General features: G+C 39.5%; 1 long non-coding RNA gene across 1 annotated transcript; it reads left to right on the forward strand.

Annotated features, from left to right (window-relative positions):
- The first annotated feature begins 12,495 nt into the window (after positions 1-12,495).
- LOC146438816 (uncharacterized) lies at positions 12,496-16,503 on the forward strand. Its single transcript, XR_014852125.1, has 3 exons — positions 12,496-12,523; positions 12,839-12,959; positions 16,362-16,503. It is a non-coding gene; the product is annotated as an uncharacterized LOC146438816 (long non-coding RNA).
- The last annotated feature ends 6,731 nt before the right edge of the window (positions 16,504-23,234 follow it).

Consider the following 23,234-nt stretch of genomic DNA (forward strand, 5'->3'; position numbering starts at 1 on the left):
GAATGTTCAAAACTGTTGGGTTTTTTTAAATACATTTCTTTATTAAACAGGTTATTACCACTTCTGTCCAAATCTTCAACTACATCTCAACAGCAAGCACAAGAGATAGTGTGGATTCAGAAGTGCAACCATATGATAAAACACATCAGGAAGATAATGTTAACTGACTTTTATAACAACCATAGTTTAAACAAGGACTGTGTTGCCATTACAGAGAGAAAACAGGTGACTTTGGTGACATCTTTGTGAATAAAAACGAGAAAAAAATAGCCTGAGGCCCATTTTGTTTATTTATTATTGCCATCTAAGCCATTATGGGATGCTGTGACTTTCCACCCAGCAGTCACACAGTGCAAATGTCATGAATTCCTTTTCCTTCCTAATTAAAAATTAAGAACATTAAAATGCATTAAATTCAAGACATCATAATTTAAAGGGAAATTTTATAAAGTCCCTTTGGTAGTCAAGGCTATATTGGTATTTCTGTCCTAGTTTTCAAGTGCATATAAAACAGTCATAAATACTGCTCATTTTGGAACCTGCTATCCAAGTTTTCAAGCCACAACCAATCACCCATTATAGCTTTTCCTGAAAATGTGAATCAGATCAATCTTTCTTCTGGGTGAGGTGAGTTTTTGGATGTCAGTAATCAGAAGTGGTGTGCCAGAAAGATAGAACAAATAGATTATAATGAAGTTTTAATGTAAAACAGAACTCTATGAAAATAATGCTCTTTGCAGTCTGCAAGAAAACAAAACCAGAACCCAAACCAGTTACTATAGTTTCTCTAGATATAATATACACTCATAGGTTTTGGAAACAAATTAAGGGCCTAGCCAGTAAAATGGTGAGAACATCTTTAGCTTGAATAACTGCTACTCAACTTCCTAGCTGCTACAGCTCCTACCAATTCCTACAGCTACTGGGGAACTCTGTGTCCACCAAAGCTGGAAGCAGGCAGGCTATGCATGCCCAGAACATCTTTGCTCAACATTTTGTTGTCCTGAATTCAACAATGCAGTCATCAATGCCCCTTTCCAGTACCTGATCACCTCCTAACCAGGCTTCTCTACATTTTGAACCACTCTGCTGGGTGGAGGAAAAGAGTGGCATGAAGACTTGTACTTACAAGTTTTTTCACATTTGTTCTTTTTCTTTTTAAGTTTTCACCAAACAGACTGCTACAGCAGATTCAGAAGTAAAGCTGTGTTGAATAAATTCAAAACCATCTAATAAAGATCAGGAGAGGAGGACAGAATTGTGGCCAGCTGCAGCACCCTCACTGTTTGTCCCCTTTATTGTGCTGCTCATAGACCTGCCCAGTCATATGAGAAAAACTATCTTCTTGGAACATGAAAAGCAAAAGTCACTGGACAGATATATCTGCAGCTGGGAAGAGGACATTTATATCACCCAACTCAACTTAGAAACACATTTTGCAGTAATTCTTACACACTAATTCATAGGAAATCCTGTTCAGTTCTTACCAAGGACCTCGGGTGAAAAATCACAGACCAAGTAAGGGACAGAAATAAAAAAAAATTGTCTCACTAAAACTTGTGTGGTTATTAATATTCTTTCTATAATTGCTACATATTGCTGATGGCATCAAGAGGCTATTGAATTAGTTTGGTCTCCATTGTACTCAGTGCTGCCTGAATGTAACGAAAATAAGGGCCATGGCCAAAGAGCTTGCATTTCAAACCCACTGATCAAAGTCTACACCAGCAACAATACTCAAACTTTCAAGGCTTATTAACATCAGAAACAAAAAATTAAAAAACCTTTTAGAACAAGATGATCTTTTGACTCTCAATCTGGATTAGTTTTCAGTTTGGAAGAAGAAATGTATTTTAATAAAGTCAAGAACACTTTCTGCTCTCTATGGAGGCATGCATTGAAGTGATTAAAGAATGGCTCTGTGGGATAGTGAGCTTTCAGCTGAATAGGTGAAGAATCTTATTCTGAGATCTTTTGAAATGGAACAGCAGCTTGGATAAATTGATACCTCACAAAAATATATCACCACAGTTAATTAACAGATTCTGACACAGAGAAAAAAAACATGCATTACAAATAACACAGTTTCAAGACAGCTTTCAGGGGATTTAATAATCACAATTTGTAAATATAATGTGTATCTTATAAATATGTCGATATGGCCCTAAGAAATGTTGAAATGTAGGGCCAGTCAAATTATTGAAAATATACTCTCTTGTTTATTCCCCTTTTTTCCTGTTTGTGGTCTGTTCTTGATAGTAGTTTTAGTCAATAGTAGTTAACTATGTACATTTCCTAAAATATTGACTTTGTCTTTAGATTACTTGATGTATTCAGTTGTTTACAATTATAGTTTCTATTTCTTGGCCAGATGCATATTTGTTTGTTTGTTTGTTTTCAACTGAGCTCTGAATAGTTTTACTATCACCTTGCAGCTATGAAATGTGTTTGAAAGGTTAGAGAAGTGGTTATATTGAGAAAAGTAAATCAGCTTTCAGTAGATTTTTCTTTTCAGAAGAAAAGAACTGAATTCACAAATGTCACAAAAAGGTGGAAGAGCTGCTCAGAACACAAAATCCTCTTTCTAAAGGGAGATTCCTTCAAATTCCTTCAGGTCCAAGGATCTGTGCATACACAATTTATTTAAATATTCTCTGTCCCTGCATCAAGGAAGACAAGGCTTCCTTGCTCTTCTTGTTCATCCACACAACCCTTCTGCCACTTTTTTGTGCTTTTCTGCTTGTCAGGCTGGACCATTCTTGAACTTGGAGGAGGCAGTCTTGAAAATCAACCAGCCCTTAGTGACTGCTCATCTGTTCAGTGCCATGTCCCATGGGATTCTACCAAGCAGGTCTTGAAAAAGGAAAACTCTCTTCTGAAGTTCAGAATTGTGATACTGATCTTTGCACTTCTCCCACCTCTCAGGACCCTGAATTTCACAGCTCATGGTCACTGAAGCCAAGGCTGCCCACCCACCACCTTCCTAGCCTTGACCAGTTCCTCCTTGTTTGTATCAGGCCTGTCAGGGTGTCTCCCTTTGTTGGCTCTTCTGCCACCCACGTCAGGAAGTCACCATCCCTGAGCTCAGAAACCTCCCAGATCACTTGTGTCCTGATGTGTTGTCTCCAGCAGACAGAGCTCCCTCCATCCCCTGGATGGTCCTTGCTGAAGAGCCCCTGTCCATCCCTGGCAGCACTCCAGCCAATGCTCTGGTTCAGCCCAGCTCTGTGCTTGTGTGAACACAAACATGCTGTTAAACAACCCAGTCATTCCCAGAGTCAAGGCACCATAAATTTTTGTCTAAGCTTTATGTCCCTTCATGAATTAGAGCAATTCAGGCAGCAGGCAGCATTCTTGTTAACAGTTCATTTTCTCTTCTCTCTCAATCTCCTGTCAGGAAACAGCTTACAGGTCTTCCTGATGATCCTGTAGAAGAAATCATAGTTACACAGAGAATTTTACAAACAATAAATTCCTGGGGAACGAAAGAAAAAAACCCTGAAATGCTATTGCAGAACAAGTCAACAAACAGGAAATTTTATTGCTGTACATGCACCCTCACTCATTGTCTTTCCTGGTCCTGGGATAACTGTGGTGGAGTGAAATAAGTGTTGTTTACACACATTTTCAATCATGACTTAGGTCAGTTCTCTATTTCTGGAGGGGAAGTGCTCTGTGGAAGCTGCTTAATTCACTGCTAGCTGAGTCATGGCCATTTGCCTGTATGACCTCTCTCTGAACACAACATGCTCAAGAAATGCCTCTTGGCTACTTCCTACATCCACATGTGGAATACGGACTTTGGTGACTTCATATTTCAAATTCTGTACTCAAAAATCTAGAGATATTTATGACTGAATGGCCTGGGGTGGGGGATTAAATACAAATTGTTGCACAATTAAACTGTTAAATACTTACTGTCCCAAGAAAATATGAGAGTAAACATTCAGCCTAGGCAGTCTCCCCATCACACATCAAAGCAAGCCATAAAAACTGACCTGCAAAACACCTACAACTTAGTTTAAAAAACCTGAATAACTGCAAATAGCCAGCTAACACAAAAGCACTGGTCTGTGGTGAGTGTTCCCAGCTGCTTATCCTTTCCTATAAGGCAGAAGTGAAGCTCTCTCCACCTGGGAGAGTAAGCTCTTTCCTCATGAAGGGATGGACTGCACTAAGCTCTCACTCACCCACAGCATCAGCAAAGGAACATCTCACTGCTGAGAGCAATGACAGCCACATCTAGCCCAGCAGTCACTGCACTTGCTCACTGTGTTTGCAACCCTGAGCACATGTATTTTAGCCAGGATTATAGTTGTCTTGATCACTGTACAGAAAATACACTTTCCTGGACCTTTTTCTATTGAAATATATCGAATTCACCTATGATCATAAACATGGAAATCAGCAAGGAGTGTTGCAATTATCACAGTGAAAGAGAATACAATTTCTTTGATCCCAGCATCCAGCCATCTGCTACCACCAGGATATGGTGCTTCAGAGAGGAGAGAGACACTGTTCTTCCTTTGCCCCCCACTGCCTATTAACTTGCAACCTAAACCCCAAGTTTAGCAATCCTTCTTATCACAACCAAGGTTACTGCAGAAATCTTGAACTTTCCTAATTTAGCTTAAGAGCAGTGATATACATTATAAACTTCAGAATATACTCCAACATTGTATTCCAACACTGCTCAGGACTCTTTGAAGCTCTGCACCTCTGGGACTGGCTTGAAAAGTAAACAGAAAAGCAGGATTAATAAGTGAGCAACAGATAATTTGTACACAATGGTGGAATAAATCCTATCTAGTACCATAAATTGCATACAGAATGATCCTCTGAAGACAAGTTGAAACACAAAATAAATGTTTAATATCTCCTTATTAATGTCTACAGCTTTTTCCCAACTGACTACAAAGAGATGCCATTTAGAGTGGATATAGCCAATGAACTCAACTCTGCACGTCTGCTGGTTTCTTGTACAGTGTGAAGTGATCCTAAACTGCAATTTTTCCTTGTTTGATCTTCAAGTTTTAAGCAAGCAAAAGGATCATGAAAGCATTTTCAAGCATTTTTTTGGTCTTTTAATTCAGTCACACTTTCTGCTCCCTATGGTTTAAATTATTCATAGCAAATTGTGCAGATTCAGATGTCAGCAAGTCATTGGCTAAATAAAAAAATTCAAAAAGGACTCTGCAGCCATTCTTGTAACACGTCAGAGACATCCTATACCCAGGCAGGAGTGATCATTCACTTCCAAGCAACATTTGAACCTGAACTCATCTCATGCTTTCATGACTTTAAAGCTACTTGATGAGCTAAATGAACAGGTATTAGATGGTCATGTTTAAAAGAAATTGATAAGATCTGACAAAATGTTATTCCCAGCTGAAATCTGTTAACATAAGAATACATGGGCCTCTACCCCAACAGTGCACTGTGACAGAAAGACCCTTTATAAGGGGTAAGGAAGAGTCTTCAAATATTACCTTCATTGGAGGCACAAGTTCAACATGTGCAATCACGACCTCTGCTCACCCTCTGAGGACCAAGGTACTCAGGACACCTCCAGTACCAGTCTGCAGGATGACTACATGGAACCTCTGGGGACAGGAGGTGGGCTGGCAGGTGAGTTCATGGCCCCTGGACACTGGTCTTGCTGAGAATTGTAGGCATGTCTCAAGCACTTCCTTAACACATAAGAGTACACCAGGCTCACAGAGAAAACATATAAAGCAAATCCTCCTCCCAGGGGAATTTATAATCTGAAAGATTGGATGGACATTTCAGAGTGTTTTATGTCCTGGGACAGGTTAGAGGGAGACGGGAGAATGTGAAACAAATAAAGGGTGAAAAATAATTTTACCATTAATCACTTTAAGGGCATACAATGACATCCACATATCATGGATGCCTAACTCTTATCTCTAAATAAGGTATTTGTATGGGAACATGGCCAGTTAGGCAGCTGCCTGCTCACCCGTGGATGAGAGCACCTGATTTATGTGAGCACACTCTGCATTTACACACATGAATTACACATTTACTCAGACAGTCCATGTCTGGGTTTGAAAGCCCAGGACCCAGTTTGCAAAGAACTGGGGGAGGCCTCTGAACAAATAATTGACAAACTAAAATCCTTTTGCTGTCAGATGGGCTGGGGATGCCCCGTGTAAGTGCAGGAGGTATCTCAGAGGCAGCTCAGAGAGAACCTAACCCCAGGTGGTTGAGTGCTCTCCCCAGAAATGGCTGCATAAGGCACAAAAAGAGGAGCAGAGCATCAGGCTTGACTTATGCATCAAGCCTGATGCATCAAGCCTGCATCTTTCTGTATCCCATAGGTCCATGTTTTCCTCACAGCCTTGTCAAGTTTTGAATAAAACACAAAATGATCTCCAAAATTAGACCAATCGATGCATGGAAAGCAGTCTGAGCACACTGTTTGAGCCTGACCTGTGACTGAATGCTCACCATATATTTAGCTCAACCATTTGCAAGTCTGTGATGTTGAACAAATGCTCTGCTTTCCACTAGTTTTGCAAAGTGTTCCTAAATTTAACTCTGAGTCAACACTGTACGACTGCACATTTAAGTTAACCTGCATAGTCAGCTTATAAATTTTTAAGAAGCTTTTCCTTCTCTAACAGTGAATGTAAATGCATGTTGTTTGAACAAAGACACTAATTTATCAGTTATAACAGTGAATGTACCCCTTTGTCTACTTCTGACTGTGTGAAATATGCATTTGTCATTGACATAAATGGAGATTGATGACAAAAATTATGTGTAAAATGCAGAATAAAAATCAGAAAGCCAGGACAGTCTGGTATGAATTGCCATAGCTCCAGCAACATCAGTGGTCTTAAGACCATTTTTTGTCACTGGAGATCTGGCTGTTATCTTCTAACATCTCAAGATACTTTTGTGATGTGCAATGTTTACAAACTTTTCACCTAGTGCTGACTTTCTTTTGATTTGAAACAATGATAACATATTGTTTATGCTTTCACTCTGTCTGGAAATATGTCTCCTGTGCAGTCAACAAGTTTTGAACAGTGCTTATTGGTATTAAAGCTATTTATGAGTCTCCACAATTATAGGCACATGTTAGAAAAAAGGAAAGCATCATTTTACTTCTAGTCTTGACCTACAATGCAGAAAAGAGAGAAGAGCTTCATTTAAGAAACATTTGGGAAAAAATAAGGCAGAATGAGCTAAAGTAAATAATGGATATTCTGTGAAAGACCTGCATGGAAGAAAGGGAAAAATCATGCGAAAGAAAGCAATAAATAAAGAGTTCAAATAGTGATGCACCATTTTCATAAAATAAGTTCACTCAAAGTCACCTTTCATCTGTTTTGCACAAGGTCACATTCAGAATCACAGAACAATGAGCAGATACCACATTGGTCAGAGCCTTCCCTCACAGTGGCACTGTGTTCTGAGCACCTTTGTGGGATCTCTGATATGAACTAAGGCCCCACTGAACCAAATGCTGGATTAAGAATGACCTCTCATGAGGTGCTTTGCAGTGAAAGAATCAGAATGGACACGCCTCTGCTCTCAACACATGACCCATGAACAATGAATGCAAAATTCACCACAACCACTTTTCTCAACTCCACACTTCCTGCCCTATTTCCAGTATTGGTGGTTGCAACAACTGAAAAAAAGCAGACTCTGCCCTTTCTTTCAATCCTGTTTCAAATAATTATTCCTGTCAAATAAATAGAGCATTTCTTCAAACACAATTTTACTCATCAGCTGTCTCAGCCTCACCTATTCTTACTTAATGTGCAGGATTTTTCAATGAACTCCAGTAGTCTATTTTAAATTTATACTCACTGACAGAATTTAACTAAATACTTTTTAAATTATTATTAATTAATTTTATTATTGTTAATTAATTAATTATATGCACAGTCCAAGATGAGAGACCCACAGACTTCAGCAACACAGATCAAGTACTTTGACATACACAAAAAAAAGCAGAGGCAGAAAAAGTGTAGATGCATGCAATTATTTTCCTTTCCATGTCCAAATTTATAACTAAAGGAATAAAAAGGGCCTGAAATGTGTTGAAGAGTTAGAAGGGACAAGAAGATTCACCTGTTCTAGTTTTGAAATGATCCACTGAAGTCAGGTGGATGTCACACTGAGATACTTCCAGGGGCATAAACCCAGATTACACATTTTCAGGATGAACACACTGAGAAAAAAGAGCATTTGTCCTCTGCTAAATGAGCACAGGAAGAGAAGATTTACTCGTAGAAAAACCACAAAAATATTTTCAACTGCCTTTTAACCCAGAACCCAGGGAAGCCCTAGGAATCCCCTCTCACTTCAGACCAGCTGAAGCACTGTTACACTGGGTGCATCAGCAAGCAGCAAAGGCACCTTCAGCAGCACTGATGGTCAGAAACACATTTTTAAATCTTCCAACCATGTCCCCATTGTGTGTTTTGATTTCCACAAGAGATCTGTCTCAGAGCACACGAGGCAAACCTCTTTCAGAGGAAGACAAACCCAGAGATGTGCTTCAGCCACTAACGAGCACTCAGCCTGCAGGACCAGGCTGTAACTCACAAAGTCCCCAAAACCACACGTAGCACAGAGGTCACTGCAGGTCATTTCACTCAGCAGATCCACTCCTAAAGGAGCACACTGCTTGCCAATGGAGAGAGAGCCATGCTCAACCACTGCACAAAGGGACAATGACAAGTGGGGACAAGGCTGATTATAGTCAGCCAAAATCAACTGTCAAGCCCTAACAAGCTTGTGATGAAGTACAGCTAATGTAATTATCACCTTAGGGTCCACAGAGAAGGGCACTGATAGAGTAGAAGACAAATGGGCTAGTAAGTAAGAGTCAGAGTAAAAAGCAAGGATTCCCAAACTGAAGGCTGTGATCAAGTCTGCTGTGTGGTGACAGCGAGAAAAACTTCAGTCAGTCAAAATGTAAGGTAATGCAGCCCACAGAATGTAAGAGAGCAGTTGCTTTAATAAGGAACACAAACCCCATTGTTTATGTTAAATAACATAAACAGAAACTGGTAGTTCCTTAATTCCTTTGACAGAAATAACTATTAGGAGACCCATCTTTCTTTAAATTCTCTTTTCTGTCTTACTCCTGATCTCACATTACATTTTCATCATGAAGGCTCCAAGTTTTTTCTACAATTCCCAAGACAGGGATGATGAGTTTTGCTGTTGACATTACTAGTGAAGCAAACATGTATTCATAACAGCTCCCACATCCAAAGCACACCACATAAGAAATTACCCTCACAAAACATCATTTTTTCCTTGATATCTGATACCATAAACCTGTTACTTCCCTCATGGATCAGAGGTGTTTGGGGAAAAAACAAAATGGACAAGAATTTCTAAGGAAAGAAAAAAACTACAGTTTCTACCGGAGAACTTTCTAGAGTTTTTTATTACATTATAAAGGAGTCAAGAAAACTAACCCTAAAGCATTGTATTTGAAGGTCACCTTTAAAGAGTAAACAACAATTATATAAACATCATCACACTGAGTTCTGCATATCACGTTGATGTTCCTCAGTTCATCTGTCTTTCAGGCTGATGGGACTCATCCATCATCTAGTCATACACAAGCCTGTCATATGGGGGTGATAGAAGTTATCTTCAAGGTAACTCACTGACACTTCTTAATTAAATATCTTGAAATATTGCATATTATTTTCCTCTACCACCACTGGAGACAATGGTAATTACATGGTGATTCCCAGAAACATTTTATGAATCCTCAATTATTGTGCAACTAGCTGGATTTGACATTAATGCTGCCAGTCTATAATGAATTATTTGTAGTAAAATATTTGAAATATTCAGTCACCTTTTCTGAGTTATCCAAGACTGTCCATTTTCCAGAGTTACTCAGATGGCTTTTGCAAAATGTCCAGTGACTAGATATTTGCAAAATTTCTGATGATTTTGACTGGATGATTTTTGAGGTAACAAGTTGCAACACATCCTTAAAACACAGCCATCCTAAATTTAAAAACATTTGATCTTATAAATGTTCATAAGATGCAAGGACACAAATTCTTTGCATTTCCATTGCCTTCCTTACCAAAAGGCATATGAATGTAACAGGGGTTGCTTTATTAGGCAAATGTAGGGCCTGTTGTGCAGCATCCAGAGCCTGCCAAAAGGCTCATGCATTTCTAGATTTCCAACTATGAGAGTGGTTCATATTTCTGGCTGTCCAACTCCTTCATGAAATTTCAGTGCAAACCTTAACCTTCTTCCACAGAACCGACAGCCATAAGGCATTTTTAAAAATATAAGTACTCTTGTCCCACTGCAAATCTGATCATTTGATGAGCATTGTTCAATGTGCTCATTCCAGTTGCCACATCCTGTTTAACTTGGTTCTATTTCTGACCATGCAATTTATTGATATTTATTATGTTTTTTACAAACAGATCTTGCAATTTTTGCAGAGTTTTCATCCTGATGTGTCTTCCACTGACAAGTGCAGCTCCTCCTAGGGTGTGTCACAGACAAGGTGCTTTCTGGAAGGACAAGCAATGGATGAGGGAGTTCTGAAAGAAACTGGCAGACAAGGACGACACAAAACTTACTTTAAAACTTTGAAATACTTCTGTGCTCCTGAAAATTCGAAATCTCATTTTATCCCCTCATTTTCACTAATTATAATTGCAGGACATAAATCCACACTAGTGTCCCCCAGGGTCTCCTCCAGATATTTTGCTTCCATGTGCTGTGAGGCTATTTTCTCCTTTCAGTTTCCATCTCTCTTATTCTCTCTGACTCCTGCTATTTGCTTTACCACTTCTCTGCTAAGCTCCAGGTCCCAGCAGACTATCCCCCTCCAGTTCTTTATTTGCTTTAATATGCCTCTTGCCTGAAAAAATTGTTATCTGGTTTTCTCCACTTCCACTAATTTTCTTCTTCTCTTCATCCTAAACATCACTATTTCCTGAAGCACATTAAGCCAGCTGAATACTTAGCTGCCACAATGCAGTCTCAGCTATGCCCTTCATTCTCCTTCTCACTCCCTTTTTCAAATGTTTCAGCCTTTTTCTGCTTCATGTCTGAATTACCAGTTTAAAAACATCCCCACTACCACTGACCCTGACAAGTGAGGATATTGAAACACTTCTGCACTGCCCATGGATGCTCTGTCCTGGTCACTCAGCCATCAATCATGATGCCCAATAATCATGCTCCTCCAGAGCCTGCACACAGCTTAGGGGGCTCTCTCTGATTTTATCAATATTGCCCATCCCTGGAAATCCTTAAAAGACAACAGCCAGTTTTTCCAAACATCTTCTAGATGTTCTCTCTGCTGAGCCAGTCACACTCTGTGTTCCTAATCCCAGTACCTTTGCCAGGGCACTGCTTTTGCTTGACACAGTGCACCATGGTTTACTTCACAGAGTGCAGGCAGGGAATACTTATCACCTGCAGAAGTGTTATGATCATTTCCTTCTGACATTTTATGCTATTAAGTGGCATAAATTATGATGAAATGTCATCATTCAAATACAGCAACAAAATGAAGCCGACTCCAAACATGAGCTGAGTACAGAGTGTGTGGAAAACACCCCCACTTTATCAGCAAATAGTAGAAAAGTAGTTGATAATTTATGTCATAGCATTCAAAGTTTCTGAAGTCATACATTATTCATGGAAAAGTCATCTACTTGTGTCTTTAAAAAAGACACATTAAAAAGTACAATGTTAAAAATAGTTGGCATTTTATTGGAGATCATAATTATTTAAAAAGTTGGCAACAGGGCTTTTTAGTTCCTAAAATGACCTTTCAAGATGAAATGAGGAAAAGAAAAGCTTCTCTGAAGAAGCTATGAAAAACTCCAGTGCATAAAGAAGGCATTTACCTTTAATCTGAATTTTAGTATATTCTCAAAAAAGAACAGAGACCAGTAAAATCATATTCAGAAGTACTACTAAATAGCAGTGTGGGTCTGCTGAATGACAGAATTTGTAACCTTGTTGTGACCAAAATTGTCCTGATACATCTGTAATTTGGAAATGCAAACTTTGCCAGGGAGAAATGCACAAATACATTGAAGATCATAAACATGAGCAGAGAGCAATCCCCAAGTACCATTTACCTGTCTCAGTGATGCCACATATATTATCAGTAAACAGATTTGTTTTCATTTCCCCTAATCAGTGTTCACTCTTCTGCTTACTTTCCTCCTAAGCAAAGACCATGTGAAAATATCGGTAGCATTACAATTTAAATCAACAGTAAAAGCATAATTAGAAGTGGACAAATAGTTGGCCAAAATTACTCAGGAAAGCAGTTAGCAATTCTGCACTACATTTGGAGTGACCCTCCCTGCACTTGTTTCATTTTTCAGAGGTATGTCAGGTGTGGTCAGTCTCTGGAGCAGGTGTTGGCACCCCAGGTGGGACCTTCTGCCTCATTTACTGGGCAAGATCCCAGCGTGGATGAGTGAGAGAAACCAGCAGCATGGGATCACCAGGATGGTATGCAAAGGTATGATGACAACTGACTACTTAACCTTTTGCCTTTATTCTTTTCCTGCCTAAAGCAGAGGCAGCTCCTCAGAGGTGTTGCAGAAGAGGTAGAACTCAAAGAGCATTAGACTGCACAGCAAAAGGAAGTAGCAAGTTCCCTTGTTAAGGCCAGCTCCAGGAAAGGAGAGCTGTTCAGAAAGGATGTTAAGTGCCTTGTTAAATCCTGTTGAGGCTGGTGGGACCAAAAAGAGAATCCTTAAAGTTAAGAATATTGTTAAATGCTTTCTAGAGTTGAACTATTACTGCTTTTCTGACTAGTACCATATTCTTGGAGGCCATTTCATTCCTCAGAGGCAGTGCAAAAAGAGGCACAAGGCTCTTGTCTCTGCAAGGAAGGGGTAACTCTTTACACCAGTGCACTTCTCCTCTGTGTTAAGAGAATTCCAGAGAAGAAAGTAAGTATTTCACCTTTATTTAAATTTATACTCCTGTTTATATTAAACAAATCTAAGTCAATGCATTAATTACATAACTGCTTTCCTCTGGAGCAGTTGTCTCCTGTTTACAGCTGACTAAATGGGAGCAGGGAACTCCCTAATAGAGCAACTTCAAAAATGAATGAGAAGAACAGAGGTGCAATGAGCAACCCACCAGCTCCAAAGAGAGCTGACTTACAGAAAGATAAATCTGGGACACAATCAGCATGTTCACAAACTTCAGTCTCCTGCTGGATAACTAAAAGGAGCTATATTGTCTAGTGAATGTCTAATATCCCTATTAACAGCAGTGATCAGGGTAGCAAACTCTGCAGGCAGTAGAGACAATATGCAGGCAGTAGGCCCAGCATGTGTGGCTACAAACAGATATTACAACAGCAGAATAATAACTTTAACCTCTGCCTTCAAAAAATACCACAAATTCTATAGGTCGTTATTCACAGGAAACATTCTGCATGAAAAAGTATAAACATGGCTTTAATGCAACAATATTGCATTGTCAGCTCTTGGTAATAGGTTTAATTTTAACTCAGGAAAGCCACAAAAACAAATCAAGCTTTTTGTGTGCCTTTTGCATTCTTATGGTTACAAATGAGATTTCCAGCAGCTTAAATTCCAGTGTATGGTGGCTGCACATTGAATCATTAATTACCTACCTTCTGGTAGAAAAAAAAAAATCAGATTGAAACCCTAAGCTGCGGTTTGTATCTTTTTAAAGAAATCCCATCTGTTAGTTTCTACTCCAGAACATGTAGAAAAGCTTGCCTGAGGGGAAAAAACCCTAAAACTAAAAATGTCATTGCAGTAGTAGGAGATGGGGTTACCTCCCACTATGTTTTAAATTCAGTGCTGCAGTTCTGGCCCTCAAACCCATCTTGTGCAGTGACAGGTCTGAGCTGCAATATTGAACTCACACAGGTTTGGGGAGCCAAAACTTTATGTTCCTTAGCATAGGTCAGAGCACAGCTAAAAAATGCCTGTAGGGAGTGGTTAGGGAAAAGGGGCAGATGAAAGCAAAAGGGCACTTAAGCTCTGTGCAAGAACACGAGGCTTTGAAAATATAAAGAAAACATTATCATTTTAGAACAAAGAAGAAAGTTTCTCCTGGTATTTGTGTCAGTGTCTGTGCCAGGGAGAGCACTGAGCACTCAAGGGTCTCTGTGCTAAGCACTGTGTAAGCACACAAGTAGATAGTCCCATCTTTGGAAAGTTTTCAGTCTTGGCCCTTTTCTCCTCTGCCTTTTGCACTTATTAAGTTATGCCTCCTCATTTAATGGCAAAGAAGCACTGTCAAACTAGATAAGGCAAAATGCCTGCTGTGCTTACCATCCCTTTCAGAACACATTTTATAATCCACAACAGTAAAGTGTAATTTATGCATTTTTATCTAACTCTGCATTATTTTAATAACATCTGCAAAGATCAGATTGCAATATGCTCTGGGAGATATTGTTTTGCCCTGAGTTCATAAAATGTTATATTTTTCTGTTAAATCTCCTGCCACAATTTCATCTGCATTATGAGTAATTTTTAATCTATTTTGCCAGATCTTGTTTTGAGTAGCAGGAATTCTCAAAGCCAGATGATTTGCAAAACTTCCTTTAGTGGTCTGTGAATATTGATTTAAAGCAGGATAGAATCAATGACCATGGCTCATTTATTGGGCATCTTTCTTAGACATATGTAAAAGAGGCATCAAAAAACCAGTCTTTTAATTTATTTAAGTAAACCCTGCAGTGATGGAAGACTGTGCTCAAATGAAAGCTTTTCCAAATTTTCTATAGAGTGTGCTAAAAAGGATTTCACACTGCAAAATAGGCTATCCACTGTTCTTATGAGCCTTTTTTTCTCTCATGAGAGAAAAGCAGGCACCTGGAGTAACCACTTGGATCATTTCAACAGTGAATAGATGCATCCTTCATCCCTGTCCAAATTACTGCAGTATCTCAGCACTATCTCACACTTTTGTGCACTGATCAGACTTCCAGAGACTATCCCCAGTTTCTCAGTGCTGCTGCTCCAGGGCTCTTCCTTCATGGATATGGGCAAAACTCTCCTGTTCCAAGCTCCTGAAGCAGACTGTGGAAAGTGACTGGAGTCAATTGCTGTTAGCAAAGTGTCCAGGTCATTTCCATGAAAGAGAGAGATGCTGGTAGTCTGTAGTTCAGCTCAGATGAAACCATCTGGCACTAAAAGAGTGTTTGCTCTTGGACCAATAATTCAGGCAAGGGGGTTTTCAGCATGAAAACCTTCCCAGGGCAAGTAGCCCACCCCTCATTTCCTAAGCAAAATCCATTGTCCTCCAGCTGCTCTTCCAGGGAATGATCAGAACTGAACAGACTCATCCTTTACTGGGGGCTATTTAGCCAGAGCTGCACAGTGAACCTATCAGGATTTTCCTTCTGATAAGCCAGTCAGGACTCCACCAGATCACTGACATAAGAGGCCTGTGGCATGCTAGACTAACAATAATGCGTTAAACTTATCAGTTCACTCCTGTCTCACTTCCCCCACTCCCCATCACTAACCTGACACTGCAGCATGAACTCTACTTGGGAGACCAGGTGTTGTCCCCACACCAGCGTGCATACACTGAATTTGCACTTGTAATTAAGGAAGGATTAGCTGGTAGTTTGCACTAACCACTGAGGCAACTTCAGGGAAAAAATCTGCTTATTAAAGAGGTAGTTAAGACAGCTGCTTTGCTTCATGGCTGACACACAAACAAGGATAGGACTTTTTATTGTACTAGAAACTGTAAAAATTGTACAGCTAATGTTATCTTCAAGGAAACTATACTAGGAATTTTTGAACCACTGGAAATACAAAACCAAAACCTTTTCTTGCCCTTTAAGATATGTTCTACACACTTCTTTCATTCTTTTGGAATAATAAAAATCCACACATAAATATGTTTGTAAAGAGGTAATTCCATCCCTGGGTTCTGAGTCTTATAAACCAAGGCAACTTTGCTTTCCTTGTTAGAAACCTCTTAAGATCAAGTTATACAACTAGACATAGTTGAACATATATTTGTGGTTAAGTCCATTTAAAATTATTTGGGGATAGGAAAATATATTTGGAATGTACTGCTGGCATCCAAAAATGTAAAGTTATAATATCCCAATGGTATAAACAAAGAGAGAGTAGGAATTTATATTAGGCAGTATACTGCAAAAAGGTCTCACAGGCCAAGAGCAGGAGTAGGTTAAAAGTGAAATAGTGCTAGGGGAGGTGAGGTAGAAGATGAGTTTATGAGGTGACAGCTCTATTTTGCCCAAGCTTGTCTGGAGGTGAAAGGAGAAAAGAGGTCTCAAAAGGGGCTTCAGTATTTCAAAATGCATTTGTGCTCCTAACCAGGTTTTACCTTTCCATGGGCAAGAAGGCGAGGCTGGCTCAGGGTGACATACCAGGAGCAGCAGCTGCCCCAGAGAGAAGATCCTGCAGAAACACCTACCAGGAGAAAACTGAAATTCAAGGGAGAGGGGGAAAACTGAACAGACACAGGTATAAATACACTTACCGCCAACTGAAAATGGCCTGCCTGATCCCACTCCTTTATTCCCCAATAAAAAAATTATGAGACCCAACTATTCATACAGCATTTCCAGAAATTTAATAGACCGTATAGATTAAACTCTGAGGGCCAAGCACTGGTGTCAGATACACCCAATGAAACCCCATCTGAGAACAGAATTTGGCTCAGATTCAGCCGGCAAATGAAAGGTTTTTTTCCACTTTCAGAAGAAACCCAAGTATGTAAAGTTTATAGGCACTAGTAGGAGAATAAATCAATTTAAGTCCATGTCACACCATTCTTTACAGTTTTGTAACAAGGTGTACTTTGTTAGATTTTAATCTGCATACATTTGAGACAGCAAAGCTCTTCAAAATCATCTTTTAATGGCATCGCAATTTATAGACAGTAACTAATTTCAAACTTCATAGCACTTGGCTTTTATGATTATTTCAAATCATTTAAATGCAAATGAATTTCCAGAGAGAGAAAACATCAAATGCCCTTGAGTGGCAACATGTAATAGAACTGTGAGCAGAAATCACAGTAGGAATTTGAAGCAGTCTGATAGGGTTTGACGGGAGGTCTGTATAAAAGTGTTTGCCTAAATCCAATTTACATTTCATTTCACATTATATTCTATTTACCCATTTTGTCATTTTAATATGACTTATTTACTTAATCCTGCTCTGAAATCCAATCTACTATCAAGAGCAAATGTGGAATTCTGGTAAGGATAGGACTTACAGCAATTTTGAATTTTAGGACAATAGTAATATAGTTTCTAAAAGAGAGCTAGCTAGCTTTTCCCCCACAGTTAATAATGTTACAGCACCACGCAGCCAAAAAACATTTGTGCGTGCCTTAAATAATTACACTTCTTTCAAGCTAAGCAATTGTTTGCCTACTGACAGAGTAATATTTCCTGGGAGGCATTGCTAAGCTACAGTACATACAAAATATTTGGACACAGAGTACTGAGAAAGATCTGACCTCTCCTTAATGTGATTGTACTCAAAAGGATAAGAACTGTCCTGGAACTCCCTATTCAGCAGCAGTTACAACAAAGCACCACGGGCTGGACTTTTTACAGCCAGATGGGTCTGCAGGAGGCAGCAAGAGCTGGTCAACCTCTAGTGCTTCCTGTGCTTCTGGATAAGCAGTGCAGGTAAGGACCCAGCCAGAGCTCATATCTTGGTATCATCCATCCCTCTGTCAACATCCAAGTTAAGGAATGCACATGTCCTTTTTATTTTACCTGAGAGAAAAAAAAAGTAGCTGTCTGTGTGCGATTGCAAAGTGACCAAATGCATTCTGCCCTGCCCTATTCCAGGGTAAATTCTGCAATACAGCAGGCTAAACCAGGGCATTTAGCACTTGTAGGCAGACAGAGACAACTATGCAGTCTGCACAGCTTGCCAGGGGATTTGACCACTGTGTGGGGCAGACTTATACATGTAACCAAGGTACACGGAACTCTTCTGAGGAAAGAACTCCAGTGACCAGGCAGTCCCTAATTTCTCCAAATATCTGTTTTCCAGGCCCACAATTTGAATGAAAAGGCAAAAAATACATCTCAAACTCACTAATTCCAGCAAAGGTTATACACAGTATCCCGAAGACCTCCTAGTCCACAGGAGAGGAGAATGGGAGAACATGACTTTGTGGTGTTGCTGGTATCTGAACATTTTCTCATTCCCTAGAGATGAACTGCACTGCTTAAGACTACTGTAACAATGTGAAAAATTTAGATCTCACGTGTTTTCAAAATCTGTCTTTTTATAGATAACAGAAGACACAAATACTTTCAGATATTCAGGGCTATTCATCATTCTGTGCCACACTTCCAGCACATAGTTTGCAGAAATCCATGAATATTTTCATTTCTTATCAGATATAAATTACTGATACAGTCAGTACAATGTTTGTTGGTGAAAACTCCTATAGTCAAGTAAACTGAGTGATGGATTTGAAGGAAAATAGGAGTAAAATATTGTGCTTGGGATAGAGAGATTACTAAAATTGTGCTATTCCAACAGTAGCCAATTTCACAATCAAGATGTCTTTTCTTCTGCAAAGGCAATTTTAATGTCTCCTGCACATAAATGTCACTATTTTGTTTATTATGTGTTTCTTTTTCATTTATTTCATTAATTTTGTATATATTTTCTGTGAAAAGACTTCTAAGGAAGTACATTTGTCCTCTGTTTTGAGCAATTTGTCTTCTGCAAGGACGATATAACTGTGTAAAAGCAATAACACAAAGCCTTTTATCAAAAACTTATCAGCACTGTTCAAACAATGAGGCAGTTCATTAGATTTGAATGAGCTAACTCCTGGCTTAGCTTTGGACCTACAGTTTGTCAGGTTAGGTGTTGGCTATTTTATTTTTTCATTTTTCAAACTGCTTGGAAAGGGTTACTCAGATAAAGACTGGTATATTGACTAGCGGTGATCAAACAGAAAGAAATCTTTAATAAAGATAAGTGTTACTTCTAAGTACACTTCTACCATCTACTAGTCCATCTCCCCAGCTGGCTCCCAGGTCTTGGTGACTGATCCCCCCGGTTTCATCAGTGGGGTTTTGCTCACAAGCTCTGCCTGGGAAATTCCCCTCTGGAAAAAACTCAGGATGAGGTCTAGTGGACAAGTCCCTTTCAGAGGCCACCCTCATAAAGCTGGATGGCCAGGCTGCAGAAAGTTTTATTCCCAATTCCCTGGTCTTTCCCCAGTGCTCTCTGCCCACACTTCTTCCTTTCCTTGTCCTTCAGCTGCACCCCTGGACATGAAGATTGGGTGTCTGGCCCTGAGCAGCACAAACCCAGGGCAGTCAATGCCACTTCACCTGGCAGCAGGATCCACCTCATGGAGGGGGAGGACCAAGCACTGCAGACAAAGCCATTATTTGCTGAGATCATCAAATCACAGTTTGCTGAGATTTGCAAAGTACAGTTTTCTGTAAGGAGATGTCAGTCCCTTCACTGTGAGGTGATGCTGCATAGAGGCCATAAAGGGCACATCCTCAAGGACGTCTCTGGATCCTGACCTCAGTCTCTCTGGCTGTAAATAGTTCCAGGTTTCACTCAGTTCTGCAGTGGTGAAGGACTTGCACAGAGGTACCACTCAGTGACTTCAGGGAGCTGCCCCAGGTGTTTGCTATGTGCACACAGCCGGGGGTGCTTGCAGGCAGGTGAAGTTTCTCAGTGAAGATCTGAAATCCACTGCCAGAAACTTTTATAATCATAGAAAAAACTCTTAATAAACAAAATATGTGGAATCTATGTCAAAACCAAAATGTGCCAGGGAGCAGCATTACTCACCTTTCCTTATTTACACACAACACTAAACTCCCGTTTTAATTTCTTCCCTTTTCTACTACTTTTTTACCAAGGAGCAGTAGTATCCTTCTGGTAATACCCGAAAGCCCTTATTTTAACATTTATTTCCTTTTCTGTGACAGAATTAAGATTTTTCTTCCTGGACTTGTTGATAATATTTTCTGAATTTAGATATGGCTGTCACATGATAAAAGAAATAATAGAAACTTTCACTGTGAATTAGAAAGTGCAAAAACCACCCAGACTTTAGGCAATAATCTTGATGCAATAACAGTACACTTCAAAGCCAGGAAGCACTGGTGTTAACATAAGAACAGTTGCTTTGCAGACATCTGATACCATTCTCCCAAACCTGCTGAGTGAACTGCTATTTTTTCCTATGTTTGTTAAACACCCCTTTCCCCGGATGGCTTAATATCAATAGGTCATTTCACCCACAACATAACCACTTTGAACAAGTTCTGTATTTTTAAAGCAAATACTTCAGTGCCTTTTATACTGTTGGAAAGAAGGAAGAAAACACAACAATAATGCAATTGAAAAATAATCTTAAAAAGCAGCATGGCTGAGAGACAGATCTCTAGTTTTATGACTGAACACAAACCAGAAGTAGAGGGGAAGATGTGTCATTCCTGTTTCTATCCACATATTAAATATGATGTGGTAATAACAAAGATTGGAGGAAGATGTATCATATCAGTGCCAGAACTGAGCAAGTTTCTCACCACAGCGTGAAAACAAGGAACAGACTTCCATACAGGACACATACACATCCATGTGTATACTACACTATTTACAAAATATTCGTTAACATTTCAAGCTGACATGAAAATTATTAGGTTGCAAAAAATATCAGTTAAGTGCTCTTCATCTCAAAGATTCCTGCAATGAAAAGACTACTGAGATTATGGGGAGCTCACAAAACAGTTATTCACCTAGAAAAAAAGATATTTAAAAATTTTTTAAAATATATACAAAATCTAGATCTGTGTATATACATGTGTGACTGCACACACACACAAAACTAGGTATTTAGGATTAAGAATTAATATTCAGTGTCTGGCAAAATATTCAACATTTTCCTGCAGTATAATCATCTTTTTAAACATGGTAGGACCTTTTTGCAGGTCAATCACAGTTTTCAGGCAAGCTGTAATTTAAATCAGCTCCATTCTGCATCTAATATGGATGTTTCACTGAAAAATAATTAAAACTAACCACACTACTTGTGTCTCTTTGCCTGTCAGACACAGACCACTGTTGTGCATGCACATTGCTAATCTCAGGAAAAGAAACCTTGCAGAAAGGACAAGGAGGTGACAAAGCAATTGCCCGCAGTGGGTGATTTGAAGAGTTGTAATAAAGAGGCACTCCCTGCTCGCACTACCTTCATCTCACCTGAACTCCTATTTGGTGACTCATTTTCATTGCCTACACCACCCTTTAGGCTAATAATGGAAATAGATAGCTCTCCTGGCAAGCCACAGGCAGTATATCAGAGCTATCGACTATATCTCTACTTTTTCAGCACCAAGATGGTTCCGTTTGTTCATCAAAAGGGTCTCAGCTTGTTTAATCTCCTTTATCAGCCCTGCTTCCGTCTTAAAGCTTGCAAAGGCTCCTGCTCCTTAAATTGCTGCCTTCATCTGAGCCAGTGCAGTGCATATTTCCCCTTTCTACAGAATGATGTTTCAATGCCAAAGAGAGGGAGCATGAGAGAGAGGAATAATCTTGGCACTCGTTCAGGTTGTTGTGAAGAAAAGGAAGGGAAAAAAACCCAGACTGCCAATGGGGATTTCCTCTGTAATAAGCCAGATGGCATCATAGGATGCTTGGGGAGACTGTTTCTGTCTAATTCTCTTCGGTAGCAGAAACTGCCAAGGCCTGGCCTTTGTGGTAAAACCAGTGACTAGCTATTTTATATTCTTTCTCTTTGCTGCGCATGCTGTCCCCACCTGTCACTAATGCCTTTGTAATGCAGTCCATGCCTGATACAAGCTCCTTCCCCTCCTCTCTCTGCCTCACTTCTAGACTCCAAATAATATTTTCTTTCCACCTATACCAGAAACATGGCTGCAACATTTGCTTTATATCCCAGTGACGTCAAGATAATTTCTTTCTTCAAGTGCAGAATGTTTCATATAACGTGGGGGAAACCAGCTGTGAAATTTCTAAAGGTTGCCATCCTGGCAAGAGACCAAAGCAGGGGTCGATGCAGGGAAACGGGGAGCTGGAGTTCTGTAAAACACAGGCATTCAGCAGCTCAGATGTCAAGACAGACAACCTACTTGAAATGTTGGCTGGGGTTATAAGGATTTTTTTAATCTATATTTATAAATTTTATTTATATATATATATATATCTCTATTTATCTGCTTCTATTTTTTTTTCATACCTGCAAAACTTTGGTGTTTCTGTTGCATTCAGAAACGTGGGTTCAATCTCTCTGCATACCAGATGGACAGTAGAGACTGTGTATTCCAAAAAGATGGAAAAACTTATAGAATCTTGTCTGTGATTGCTGGGGTGTTTTTGGTTCCTTAGAGTCAGATCCATAAGATGTCTGCCTGCCTTATGGGCTTATATATCCACTGTAAGGATTAAATCATTTTTCCTCTCCAGAAGCAGTCCTATCATGTATTCAGCATGGAGCAGTTAGATATTTTAAACTCACTCTTTGCTGAGAGCAAAGTAGCATTTTCCCACAACTTTCTGAAGCTGCCTCTTTCTTTTTGACATGCTTCTTTGTCTCCAAGTAGTCATCCTGTGCAGATATCACTGCAGCAGAGTAAAGAAATACATCCCAGAGTATCGTTTCATATAGGCAATAAAGCTGCTAATGGTTGCTGTAGCAAAGGCACTTACAAAACTTTGCATGCTGTGCTGGTAAAGAAGGCGCAGAGCTAATGCAGAGATGTCGGCTGAGATACAGACCGCGCTGGTTGGCAAAAACAGGACTGTAAGAGCCATAAAAATAGCAACATTTATAATCTGATAATGACATGTTCATTGATATACTGTCAACTGCAGTAATCTAAAGACAATCAGAAGTTATTTTCTTTATCTAGGTACAAAATCGCAGCAAACAGGCTCACAGGATTTTTCTAAGATGTAATATTTCATTACCTCTTGGAAGTAAAGCCATGCAGATAGCTGTCTCATTGAGCAGCTGATGAATGTTTCCAGATATAAATGTTGGTGTTTTTTTCCAATTAAAGATGTACCATTTCCACATTTTTGGATGAATAACAATAGCGTATATAACAGTGGGTTTACTCTTTCAATGTATGAAGAGAAATCTGAGGACTGGCAACTTAAAAATGACAACCAACCTCCTGTTCCTCTCCCCAGCAGATTTCCACTACTCTGACAAGAGAA

This window comes from Lichenostomus cassidix, chromosome 4 (assembly GCF_008360975.1).
Source record: "Lichenostomus cassidix isolate B80296 chromosome 4, HeHo_3.0, whole genome shotgun sequence".
In the NCBI taxonomy this organism is placed as follows: Eukaryota; Metazoa; Chordata; class Aves; order Passeriformes; family Meliphagidae; genus Lichenostomus; species Lichenostomus cassidix.